The sequence below is a fragment of the Anser brachyrhynchus genome (genome assembly GCF_964034855.1).
Source record: "Anser brachyrhynchus genome assembly, chromosome: 1".
Lineage (NCBI taxonomy): Eukaryota > Metazoa > Chordata > Aves > Anseriformes > Anatidae > Anser > Anser brachyrhynchus.
The window spans coordinates 138,684,383-138,695,110 of NC_137694.1; the positions used below are offsets into that span (position 1 = coordinate 138,684,383).

The 10,728-nt window shown below is 39.5% G+C and overlaps 1 protein-coding gene and 1 long non-coding RNA gene across 2 annotated transcripts in view; both read left to right on the plus strand.

Moving 5' to 3' along the window:
- Window positions 1-10,728, plus strand: part of ZBED1 (zinc finger BED-type containing 1) — a 211,555-nt gene that overhangs the window by 109,058 nt on the left and 91,769 nt on the right. The window lies entirely within an intron of this gene.
- The window catches only part of LOC308197673, a 39,011-nt gene that overhangs the window by 16,489 nt on the left and 11,794 nt on the right, over window positions 1-10,728 (plus strand). The gene's annotated exons all lie outside the window — the stretch shown is intronic.

The following is a 10,728-nucleotide window of genomic DNA, read 5'->3' on the forward strand; positions in this document are numbered from 1 at the left end:
AGGAGCGGCTGAGGGAGCTGGGGTTGTTTAGCCTCAAGAAGAGGAGGCTCAGGGGAGACCTTATTGCTCTCTACAGTTACCTTAAAGGAGGCTGTAGAGAGGTGGGGGTTGGTCTGTTCTCCCACGTGCCTGGTGACAGGACGAGGGGGAATGGGCTAAAGTTGCTCCAGGGGAGGTTTAGGTTGGATGTTAGGAAGAACTTCTTTACTGAAAGGATTGTTAGGCATTGGAATGGGCTGCCCAGGGAGGTGGTTGAGTCACCATCCCTGGAGGTCTTTAAGAGATGTTTAGATGTTGAATTTAGTGATATGGTTTAGTGGAGGTCTTGTTAGTGTTAGGTCAGAGGTTGGACTAGGTGATATTGGAGGTCTCTTCCAACCTAGACGATTCTGTGAAAAGTATGTGGTTAGATACAGAGCAAGTAGGCATCATTGCATGACAGAGAATGGGAATACTGTGTTGTCTGATTAACCTTTTCTGGAAAGTGAAGCTAATTTTAAGTGAATGTAGTAAGTAAATATGTAAAAAAAAAAATATATATATATATAGGTAGATAGATAAATTAGTTTTTTGTTTTTTGTTTTTTTTTCCCTTTTTTATTTGGAGTAAGAATAGTCAGGAAACATGGGCTGCCAGCAAAAACATCTGAAACTCTTTATAAACTCTTTGTGAATACTGTTACCTGTGTCTTTAACCCAGATATATTGAACCAAGAGGGATGCAGATGCTAGGGTAAACATGCAGTGCTAGATAAATGCACTAAACGTTTATGATTTGCTCTTTCATGAGACGTGATTTTTATCTCACAAGGGTGAGTTTTGAGAAATGATCTGAAGCGCTGAGAAGTAGTAATAGTCGAAGAGCTAGCAACAGCTGAAGGACAACTAGGATGTCAACTGCAGCTGGAGTGCTGCTCTCTGTGTAGGACACGTTAACTGTATATGCATAGATCCTTCACCTTTTTAGTATGATAAACAAATAGCAGTTTGTATTGAATCTCCATATTGAGTCTCAAGAGCAATTTAAATTGTTGATTAAAGGTCAATTCAGTGTCCTGGTGCATTTTGTGGAAGTCTCAGAAAGGGGAGGAGAAGAGTGGATGAAATAAAAGAACTGTTTCTGAAGATGAGCAAAGGTTGAACTTTTTAATTGCAGCCCTTTCAGCTGCTGAAATCATGAGTATGCTTTGTGCTTTGGATGTTTAAAAAACATACTATTTATTATTACAATGTACATCGAAAAGCTTTACTTTGTTAAGTGATTCAGGCAGAACTGTAAATCAAGACTTATTTTGGCTAGGAATTAATATTTTCTTATGTAAGCTGAAAAATAAAGATTCAAAAATAACATTTTGTTTCTTCAGTAACATGTCAATAACAGCTCATCTTTGGGAATTTCAGCCCTTCCAAATTTGATTCCAGCAGTCTTATGTATTTACTTACCTCTTTTAATTAAGAATTGGCAGGGATAAAAGAGAAAAAATGACTTGTTTCTGAGCTGATACGATCTTAATTGAGAGAGCCTGGCTCTCACATTGTCGCTGATCACTTATTTTCTGTGAATTATATCAAGGCACGTATAAGGAATATGTAATACTCCCCCGTGGCAATATCTAGAAGAAGGAGCTGAGAGCGCCCAGGTGTTTTAACACAGTGGTTTGAAAAAGCTCCAAAAGTATGTGTGGTTTTGGAAACCTTGGAGGAGGCAGGGGACAGCTTTCCAAACACCTGGATTCCTTGATCCACCTGTAGGATATAGCTCTCCTGCCTAAGATGTTGCAGCATATTAATTGTCTTTGCCATGCTTGAACAATACCCATTTATTTGTAGTGCAGCTTCAGGAGAAAGGTAGAAACATTTCTACGCAGAGCCCATGTTGCAAAAAAGCATATATTCTTCTCTGCCTTGTTTCCCTCACGTTTGTGAAAAGGCTATGAAGGGAAGTAGTCTGGAGGAAACAGGAAATAAAGTCCTTTAACATGCATTAGAGCTTCTGTATTCTTAGATATACTCCCTCCAGCACCACACACAGAGGGAGAAGTACAGATGCTTACCTAAGTAATGGTATTATTTTTAACAATAATGTAATTTCTAAGTAGGGCCTTTCAAACTATGCAGTAGTAGTAGATCAGACATACATAAGAAGTGAAATGTTAAAATATGGAATAACACAAGTGGGGATTTAGCTACAGTTTTGCTACTTTCCCTCTCAACAATACCTAATGAATGGGGATAAGCCATGACAGAACATTAAATGTCATGGAGACAAATGGCAAAAGAGACCAACAGGTACAGTTTTATGATGGAAAATATGGGTACCCACAAGAGTGGGGAAAAATGCAGTTGGGTTAGTGAAATAGGTTCATAATTAATGCATGATTTGAGATGGTTTTTGTTGCATGGGTGTTTTTTTTCTGCTTTCTTTCAACTCTTATGTACAGTATAAGGAAACTGATAGATTTTAAGGGCATTTAACCATTATTTTTTTTCTTATTCAGAAGAGTTGAAACCAATGAGATGTAAGATAAGGTAGACAGCAGACCTTTCCAGGAAGAGAAAAGAAGCCGTAAAACTATGTCTGATGCAACTTAGAAAGAATCTATCACGTGCCTTATTAAGTGTCTATTTGTAACCACTACTGAAAAGTATTGCCAACTGACATGTGCCATAAAATGAAATGTGCTTAACTTCAATTTTTGAATTGAATTGTGCTTTTATCCCCCAGATCAAAGAGCCTTGGAACTATTTAGAAATATTTAGAATGTATTAGACTCCCTGGTAAGGTCTGTTATGTAGTATCTGCCCATGTCGTGACTTTGTTTGAGAAATAATATCTTTTCCTTTTTTTTTGAAGGGCTGTGTATAAAGTAATTGACCTAGAAGGTACATCCAGCTGGTGGCAAATGCACTCTGCTGTAGTGAGGCACGTATCAATGCTGACGGTTGTCTTGGTTTTTGCAGTGAGGAAATCTAGAAGCTCTAGATAATTAGGGAAATCTAGAGCATGTGCCTACAGAATTACTTGGGTTGGAAGGGGTCATCAAGTCTAGCCCATTAAGGACACGGGCATTTTTTAATTATTCCATTGGAAGGAGAGTAGGATAAAATACTGTTAAAGTATGTTTTATAAGATATTGAGAGCCTTAATTTTCTGAAATTTAAGTTGGTGCTCAAGGGGGAAAAATCAGTGTTGTGAGAGTGGAAGAAAATTTCTAGAACTTGAAAGATGGTTGATGGTTGTAGAGGAAGTTATATACTCTATAGGTTTGTACAAAGCATCTCGTCCACTCTTCTCCTTAACGCTGCCTCACTTACTGCTCCAGATTTAGCTATCGTAAGGCTGGTTGGGTGCTCTAAGCTCTTCACCCAAACACCTTTCCTAGAGAGAGAAGAGACCAGAACATCTAAACGGCAGTTTTCTCTATCTCCTGCTTTGAGGAGGTCAGCATAAGTTACTAACATTTAGGCAGCTGTAGCTGAGATCACTCCTGTTTTCTTTCTTTTTCTTTGGTGCCATACATAATTCATTCCTTTAAAGAGAAGACAGGTGTTTGTTGGAATTAGTGAAACAACAATTTAAAGGCTTGCAGGAATATATATATTGAAGTATTTTAACCTGCTGCACAGCAATTTGTGTCTGTTTGTAATAAAAGACCATTTATATATATTTTTTTTTTTTACTTGAGATAAGGGAAAGAGTAATTTAACAAACAATACACCTACCACTACTAGACAAGCTTGAGAGATAGGTATGTTATGGTAGCTGGCCTCAGTCCAGCAAAGCCATTTGCCATGGGTAACTGTAATAGAAATTTGTTGAGCTCCCTCTTCTTATGCTGTTTAAGGCATTGATCCTGTATTTTGATCCATTTAGTCCATTGTGCTGGAGTGTCTGATGCTCTGCAAGAGAAAGGTCACAATCTGGTTCAAGGTTCTGTTAACCAGCACCTCCTGCCCTCCCTCCTTCCCCCAAAACCCAAACAAAACAACCAGGCAAATATTTTCCTACCCCAAACCCAAAGAGTTTTCCAGTTCTACATTTTCTTTGTGTTATATGCCAGTCCTCATCCACTTTTTTTTCCTCAAGGCCAGGGTGAAATTTGTAGGGACTTGGACCTGTCCGTCAGGATGAGAGCCTGAACACAGCTGTCATTCACAGGAAGAGATAGGAGGTTCCTCTGGTGGCAACACTGTTGGATCATCCAGAGTGCAAGTATTATTCACCAAATGCACAGAAGGGCAGGCTTAATTGTTTGTGATGTTAGATTTTTTTCTTTTTGAGTTTCTAGTTTATTTCAGGGCAGTGAGGGGGAAGACTTTCAACATTGAAAGCAACTGTAAAGGGCATGAAATCAGATTTTTCAATTTATGGAATAAATGGTTTAGATAAGAACCCATCAGATTTTTTTTTCTATAGCTTTGCTAAATTTAAATCTCTATAACAGGAACAAATCTGCGGGTAATGCTTTCTTTTTCTTTTCTTTTTTTTTTTTCCTGAAGGTAATGGAATTATGCTCTTAATTTTTTATTTTTCTTTTTATCTCGTGATGTCTCTTAGCTCCCTGTGGCACTCCTGAAGTAAGCCAGTGAAGCACCATCTCTTTTCTTTGTGGTGTTGGTCAGGTGAATGTGCCAGGGTACGTGATCAGGAGTCAGGAACTGCACTGAAGCTCTGAAGTTTTAGGTTAGATTGTTACTTCAAGGCCAGGCATGAGCAACTGATTCTTTGCCCTTTTCAGTTCGTCTGTATGTGTATTTTTGTTTAAGCTATAGGCACAGTAAAATCTTTGGGCTCACAGACAGCGCTCTAGTAATGTCAAATAGCAGCTATGCTTCAGCGAGGTACTGTTCTGCAGGGGGCTGGGGAGAAGTACTGGTAGGTAAACTGAAGAGGAAAGGCAAAAAATGAGAGTTAATTCTGTGGTTGCTCTATTGGCCTACCTATTGTCTACAAATTTGTCTAGTCGTAACTTACACATCAGTTGCGTGTGTTTGCAGTGAGACTTTCCTTACTGCTTCAGGAAGAAGTCCTGACCTCAGTGAAAGACTGTCGGGGCCTTGGTCATGGTCCCAGGACCAAGGCTGAATTCAGAAACATGCTCCTAGTGCATATGCTCAGTATCAACATCTCTATACACTGGATACAGCAGTCAGTTCTGGGATTTCCAGAAATGTAACTTCCAGGCTGGTGTAACACAGTGAGTTGTCTGATGACAATCACAAAGCCTGAGTTTTCATCCCCAAAAATGTCAGTTTTGCCTGTTCCAGAGGGACTGTATGTGTGTACTGACTGGTGAGACGTGCATGAGCAGGCTTAGTACGATGCGGACACGCTTCACTGTTCTTGCTCCCCGTTTCACGCGGATGCTCCCTTCTGCAAGCAGGGGACCCTTTTCAGAAATGTTCCTTCCCATGCAAAGGCCACAGTCTGCTAGCACCATGAGCATTGCCTTCATCTGTGGATAGTGCAGCTGAAGCCATTTTGAAGCCAGACAAAAACAAATCCCTCGCACTGGGAAGAGCTCTTCAGCATGATCCAGATTGCCTCAATGTACTCCCCAGGGACTAGGCATTCAGTGAGATGCTATTTGCTCTGAATGGGAGTGACAAAATCTGGCCCAAAGTTAGTTACCCCAAAATGTGAATATAGAAACTGCCACAGAGACGCGTGCAGGGGCACAGAATTATTTTTTTCCATCCATGATCTTTCCCAGCAAAGTCTCTCTTTCGGTGAGTGACTGCAGCAGTTCAAAGCTCCGTCACCACTGCGGGGTGACCACGGGGACACATTGCTGATCCAGCTCAGAGGAGCAGCAAATTTGCTTCTATAAAATTACAGTTAGTGAAGCTTTGGGGAGTTTCTGTCAGACATATCTGAATCACTCTTATCTGAAATGCTCTCAGTCATGAGAGGGCGAGGGGGTCACACGAGGATGAGCAGTTATCGAGACGTGTGGAGTAACCTTTGATGAGGTGCACAAGCCTGACAAAGCGGACCTGTCAGCAGCTCTGTGCAGTAATCTGGAAGTCCTGGCTGCCTGTTTTATTGTATTTCACAGAGATTTGTAAGACACTGAAACCAAGAGTTGGCCTTACTGAGATGAAGCCGAACACCTGGTGCTGCGTGTGGTGGGAGGATGGGGGCTTTTGTGCAAGGAGCACTCCCCTGTCCAGGCAGCGGGCAGGCTTCACCCTCCCCAGCTCTGCTGATAATGTACCCAGCGTTCTTAGGCGGGTCACTTCTCTGCTTGCAGCGCTGTCCGCACACTGTAAATACTGGTAGGTGGGCAGGGAAAACCAGACTCAGATCTTCTGTCAGTGGAGAACTGGATTCTCAGACTTGAGAGCATTGGCTCAGCCTTGAAAATGAGGTGTGCTTACCCCTCTGGTGTGAATTAGCCATGGCAATCTTTGCAAGTGGAGCACTGAGTAGCAAAACTGCTGGTCAGATATGGGCATGCCATATTGCTTTTAGCGACACTGATATTTCTCGAATAGTTTTATTGCTTTACAGTCACTTGTGAGGGCTTATTTCACCTTGCATTTGTGCCCTGTGTTCATGCACTGCACAGAGACTCCATTTTCATTTGTGCCTGCAACAAAATTTATTTATTTAGAAATATTTCTTTTAGTGGGGAAGACAGAGCTGATTTATTATTAGTAGTATTTTTTTGGTTGGTGAACTCACACCACTTTTTTTTTTTTTTGCTTTGCAATGACAGTTAAGGATCCCAGATGTCAGATAGCAGCAGTAGCTGGCTGCATGGCAGATCCCTTAGACTGCAGCTGGGTGAGCACTCCTGGACTTATTCTAGCTGTGTCATGTAGATGATCTGCAGATTGCTTCTCTGAGCTGTCATGTTCTTCAAACGCCTCTATCTTCTTTCTTTCCTTCTCTCATTCTAGTAGTACATTGGAGCCTGAAAATTCAAGGCTCATTGGAGCCTGAAAATTGTTTGTGGATCAAAAGGATGGCCTTATGTGAGCATTATTCCTCTTACAGTACTAAATGATTCAATTAATAAATAATATCAAGTATTCCCAATGTATAGATTAGTGATGACTTTGTCCTTGAATACACTATACGTATGACAATAGCAGTCTTGTATGAAGATGAAAGGAGAAATTAATTCAGGAAGTCTGAACTCTTCTTTTTAAAATGATGTACTCGGTGTCCAAATTGCTTGAATGGTACTTTTCTCTTCATAAAGTCAATGCAAGTAGACTGATTGAATGTGAATGACAGGAATGACAGAATAGAGATTCAAATTTCAACAAAAGAATAAGAACGACAAGTTCACATAGGAGTAAACTTTGAGTAGAGGAGTGCACGCACAGTATACTGTATTATCTACAGAGACAACTTAAAAGCAAATTAAAATCTTGTATTTGCCTCCCTGGAATATTTTCTTAGGAGTACCTGTCCAAGTGAGTTTTCTTTGCTGGTTGTGCTGTACTATTTAACTAAATCCTTTTAGTGATGTGCTGTAGCAGTGCCAAAATTACCACTGGCATTAATGAAACCATAATGAGAGTATGCTTTTGTTTTTTACTACAACATATGTTTTGCAAAAGCAGTATAATTTGAAGGCAAAGTATAATTTAGGTGTCCTGATGAAACATTAGTATCCCTACTCCAGATCAATAATACCTTGATAGTTGAATGATTTTACCTCAGGTTATTGGGGCATGCACTTAAAGCTTAAAGGTAATACTTCAGAATATCACTTACTCCTATCCTGTACTTTATCTCACTTTTGTTTTCTCAAAATATTAGTTGCAGATAAAATGGTGGTGATTCTTGTATGTGTTTTAGTCCCTTTCCTACTGCATCTTTAAAGAATTATTGATTATGCAGCAGTGGTACAGAATCCATCTCAGAGGTTCTGGAAGATGCAAAATTGCTGTGCAAACATAACTATAAACCCACAGAATTTTTAGTGCCAATAAAAACAACTCCAGCGTCATTATTTAAATTCAAAGTTATGTACATTTTTCTGCTTTATAGTTACTGAACTGTGTCCTTTCTCACAGCCTGTGGATTCTGAGTGGTGCAGTCACAGAATCGTAGAATCATTAAGGTTGGAAAAGACCTCCAAGATCATCTGGTCCAAACGTCCCCCTACCCCCAGTATCAGCCACTAAACCATGTCCCTAAGCACCATGTCCAACCTTTCATTAAACACCCCATACAGCATTTCCCTGTGGAGACTTTCTCGAGCTACTTCTGTGTAACTGTTAGTTCATCTTGCCACTTCCTGCTCCACACTTTCAGCTTCCTAGAGACACTTTGTCCTTTGAACTTTCCAAAGGACACTGCAAGGGGGATATCAATATATGCCATTCTCACTGAAGATACTAATACCTTTCTCCCTAGTGCAAAGGTAGTTTTATTCTGCCTTCCTAAAGGAAATGCCATGCAACGATTAACGTTGGCTTTTTCTTTTGATGAAACCATGCTCCATAGGCTCGTTGTGGTATTTCCTAAATAGGATACTAGTCTCAGAGCACTCTTGATTTTTCTGTCCTTGCTAGTTCAGAACAGAAACCTTCTGTTTTCCTCTTGTCTCCATAGCAGCTCTTCTATCCCAGTTATAATTCCAAAGGAAGCACTTGATTCAATTGTTCAGCTCCTTTAATCTCATTTGTTGTTGTTATCAGTTAAGTTCCTGTTAGTTCTTTGTTGTGCTGCTTCCAGTTGGTAGAAATCCTCGTCCTCAGTCTTACATGACTGACTGACTGACAAGATGGAGTGGGAAAACATCTTGAATGCCCGACAGACTATTGGAAACCTGCAGAAACATGTTAAAGGTTTCTCCGTTCTCTGTCCCATTTCTTTCAGCAGGAGGCTTTGCTCCAAAAGCTTTTGTGAATTATCTTTTACTTCTATTTTATTTGTAGAGTTTTTTATTGGTTTCTTTCTGTTTTGGCTATATCCAGGAGGTGCAGTTATATCTTAAAAAAAAAAATAATAAAAAATTATAAGTGTTATAGAGGCTTCACTGAACACTTTGCGAAACTTCAGGGAGTCAAAAGTATTCCACTGAGAAACGGAGCAAAACAGGAATTTTTATTCTTGTCTATTTATCGCCTCTCTATTTGTCTCCTCTCATCTATATACCGCCTACTAAATATACTTGTAGTTATTGACTTCAACACAGAGTATGAAGCTCTGCATGTGTCACTGCAGGACTGTTGATATATGTGATATTGAGTTAGTTTGTACTTTGTAGATATGTCTGATAATGCAGGCTACTTCTCACCTGAGCTTAGTCATAGAAACTCAGTTCCAAGACCAGTTACAAGAAGTAGATCACCTTCTGGAAGTGAAAATTTACAAAAGAATGAAAATGTATAATAGAGCTTTTTGTCTAGTTATTATTTGCCATCTAAAACCATCATAATAGTGCCATAAAATAGTAGTGAGAGCTTGAACTGTATATTATGAAAGAAATACCAGTATGCTGGAGATGCAGGATTTGTAGTTCAGCTATGATGTGACTTGTATGATATTTAAAATAACTCTTTTGAAAGAACCCCCACCAGTATAGATGGAAAAGAAATGTGGAGGAGATCCATCTGGAGAAGATGTAAGGCAAACTGTGATATTCCAGCTTTCCTATTTTCATGGGATGGAAGGTGGTATTTTGCATAAAATGTCTGGAAACAGAAATGTTCCAGGTTTCTTTTGCCAGCGAACCTGTTTCCTTAATGGTACTAATATTGCACAAATCTCCTCTTGCTTAAGAGGAAATGTAATTCAGAACAGGAAAAAAGCAAGGCCAGCAAAGGAGAAACATGTAAGAGGTGGCTTGGTTATGTAGGCTTATTTCAGTGAACAAAACTACTTTTCTCTGCAAATCTTGAAGGTGGAGGTCTAGAGGTAAACACAGATGTAGTAAAAACAGTTTTCCATTTAAATGCTAACAACTATTTCTAAACACTCTTAAAATGCTTGAATTGGAAGATACTGCAGTGCCATGGTGTGACATGTCCTTGTTTCAAGAAGGTATGCTGAACCTGGGTTTGTGCTGTAGATGATACACAGCAGTTAGTCTTTGCACCTCTGCAGCTTGTTGCAGATTTCAGCCTGCATGTATCTGAAAAGTTCTCTTTTCATGGCCTATGGATGTATTATACGCAGTAGATCATGATGAAATATAGCTCTAACCACAAAACCACAGGTATCTGTAGCTCAAAAGAGTATCTCTTGACTGATGAGGGGAAAATATTAAAATATTTCTGTGCATGATAGAACCAGTCATTCATGTGGCAGATACTGCATTATTTATTCAGTGTATATTTTGATTGCCTGGTGGGGTTCGGAACTGTGAGTGATGTTACCTGGGCAACAACTGACTATACTCCATCATAATTCTCAATTAGGATAAAGCCACAACGCAAGGAAAAGCCCTGAGCTAATTTGAATAAAAGATAGAGAAATGCATGTACAGTGAGCTGCATTCCGTGACAGACTTAATGTTGTGGAAAAAAGCTAATTTAATCTGTTCAGTAATGTTGGTGAGCTTTCTAATGTCATTCAATACCACTTAATATTAGCATTTTCTTAATTTGAATTCTTTTCATACATAATTATGTATTTTCAGGTTGTTTGGTCAGAGAGGTGACACAACCGGAGAGAGAATATGAAAGATTGCAAGATGTACTGTGCACAGTAAATGATGATGTCAGATAGCCTTTTTTTTTAAACAGGAAAATAAGACACTGA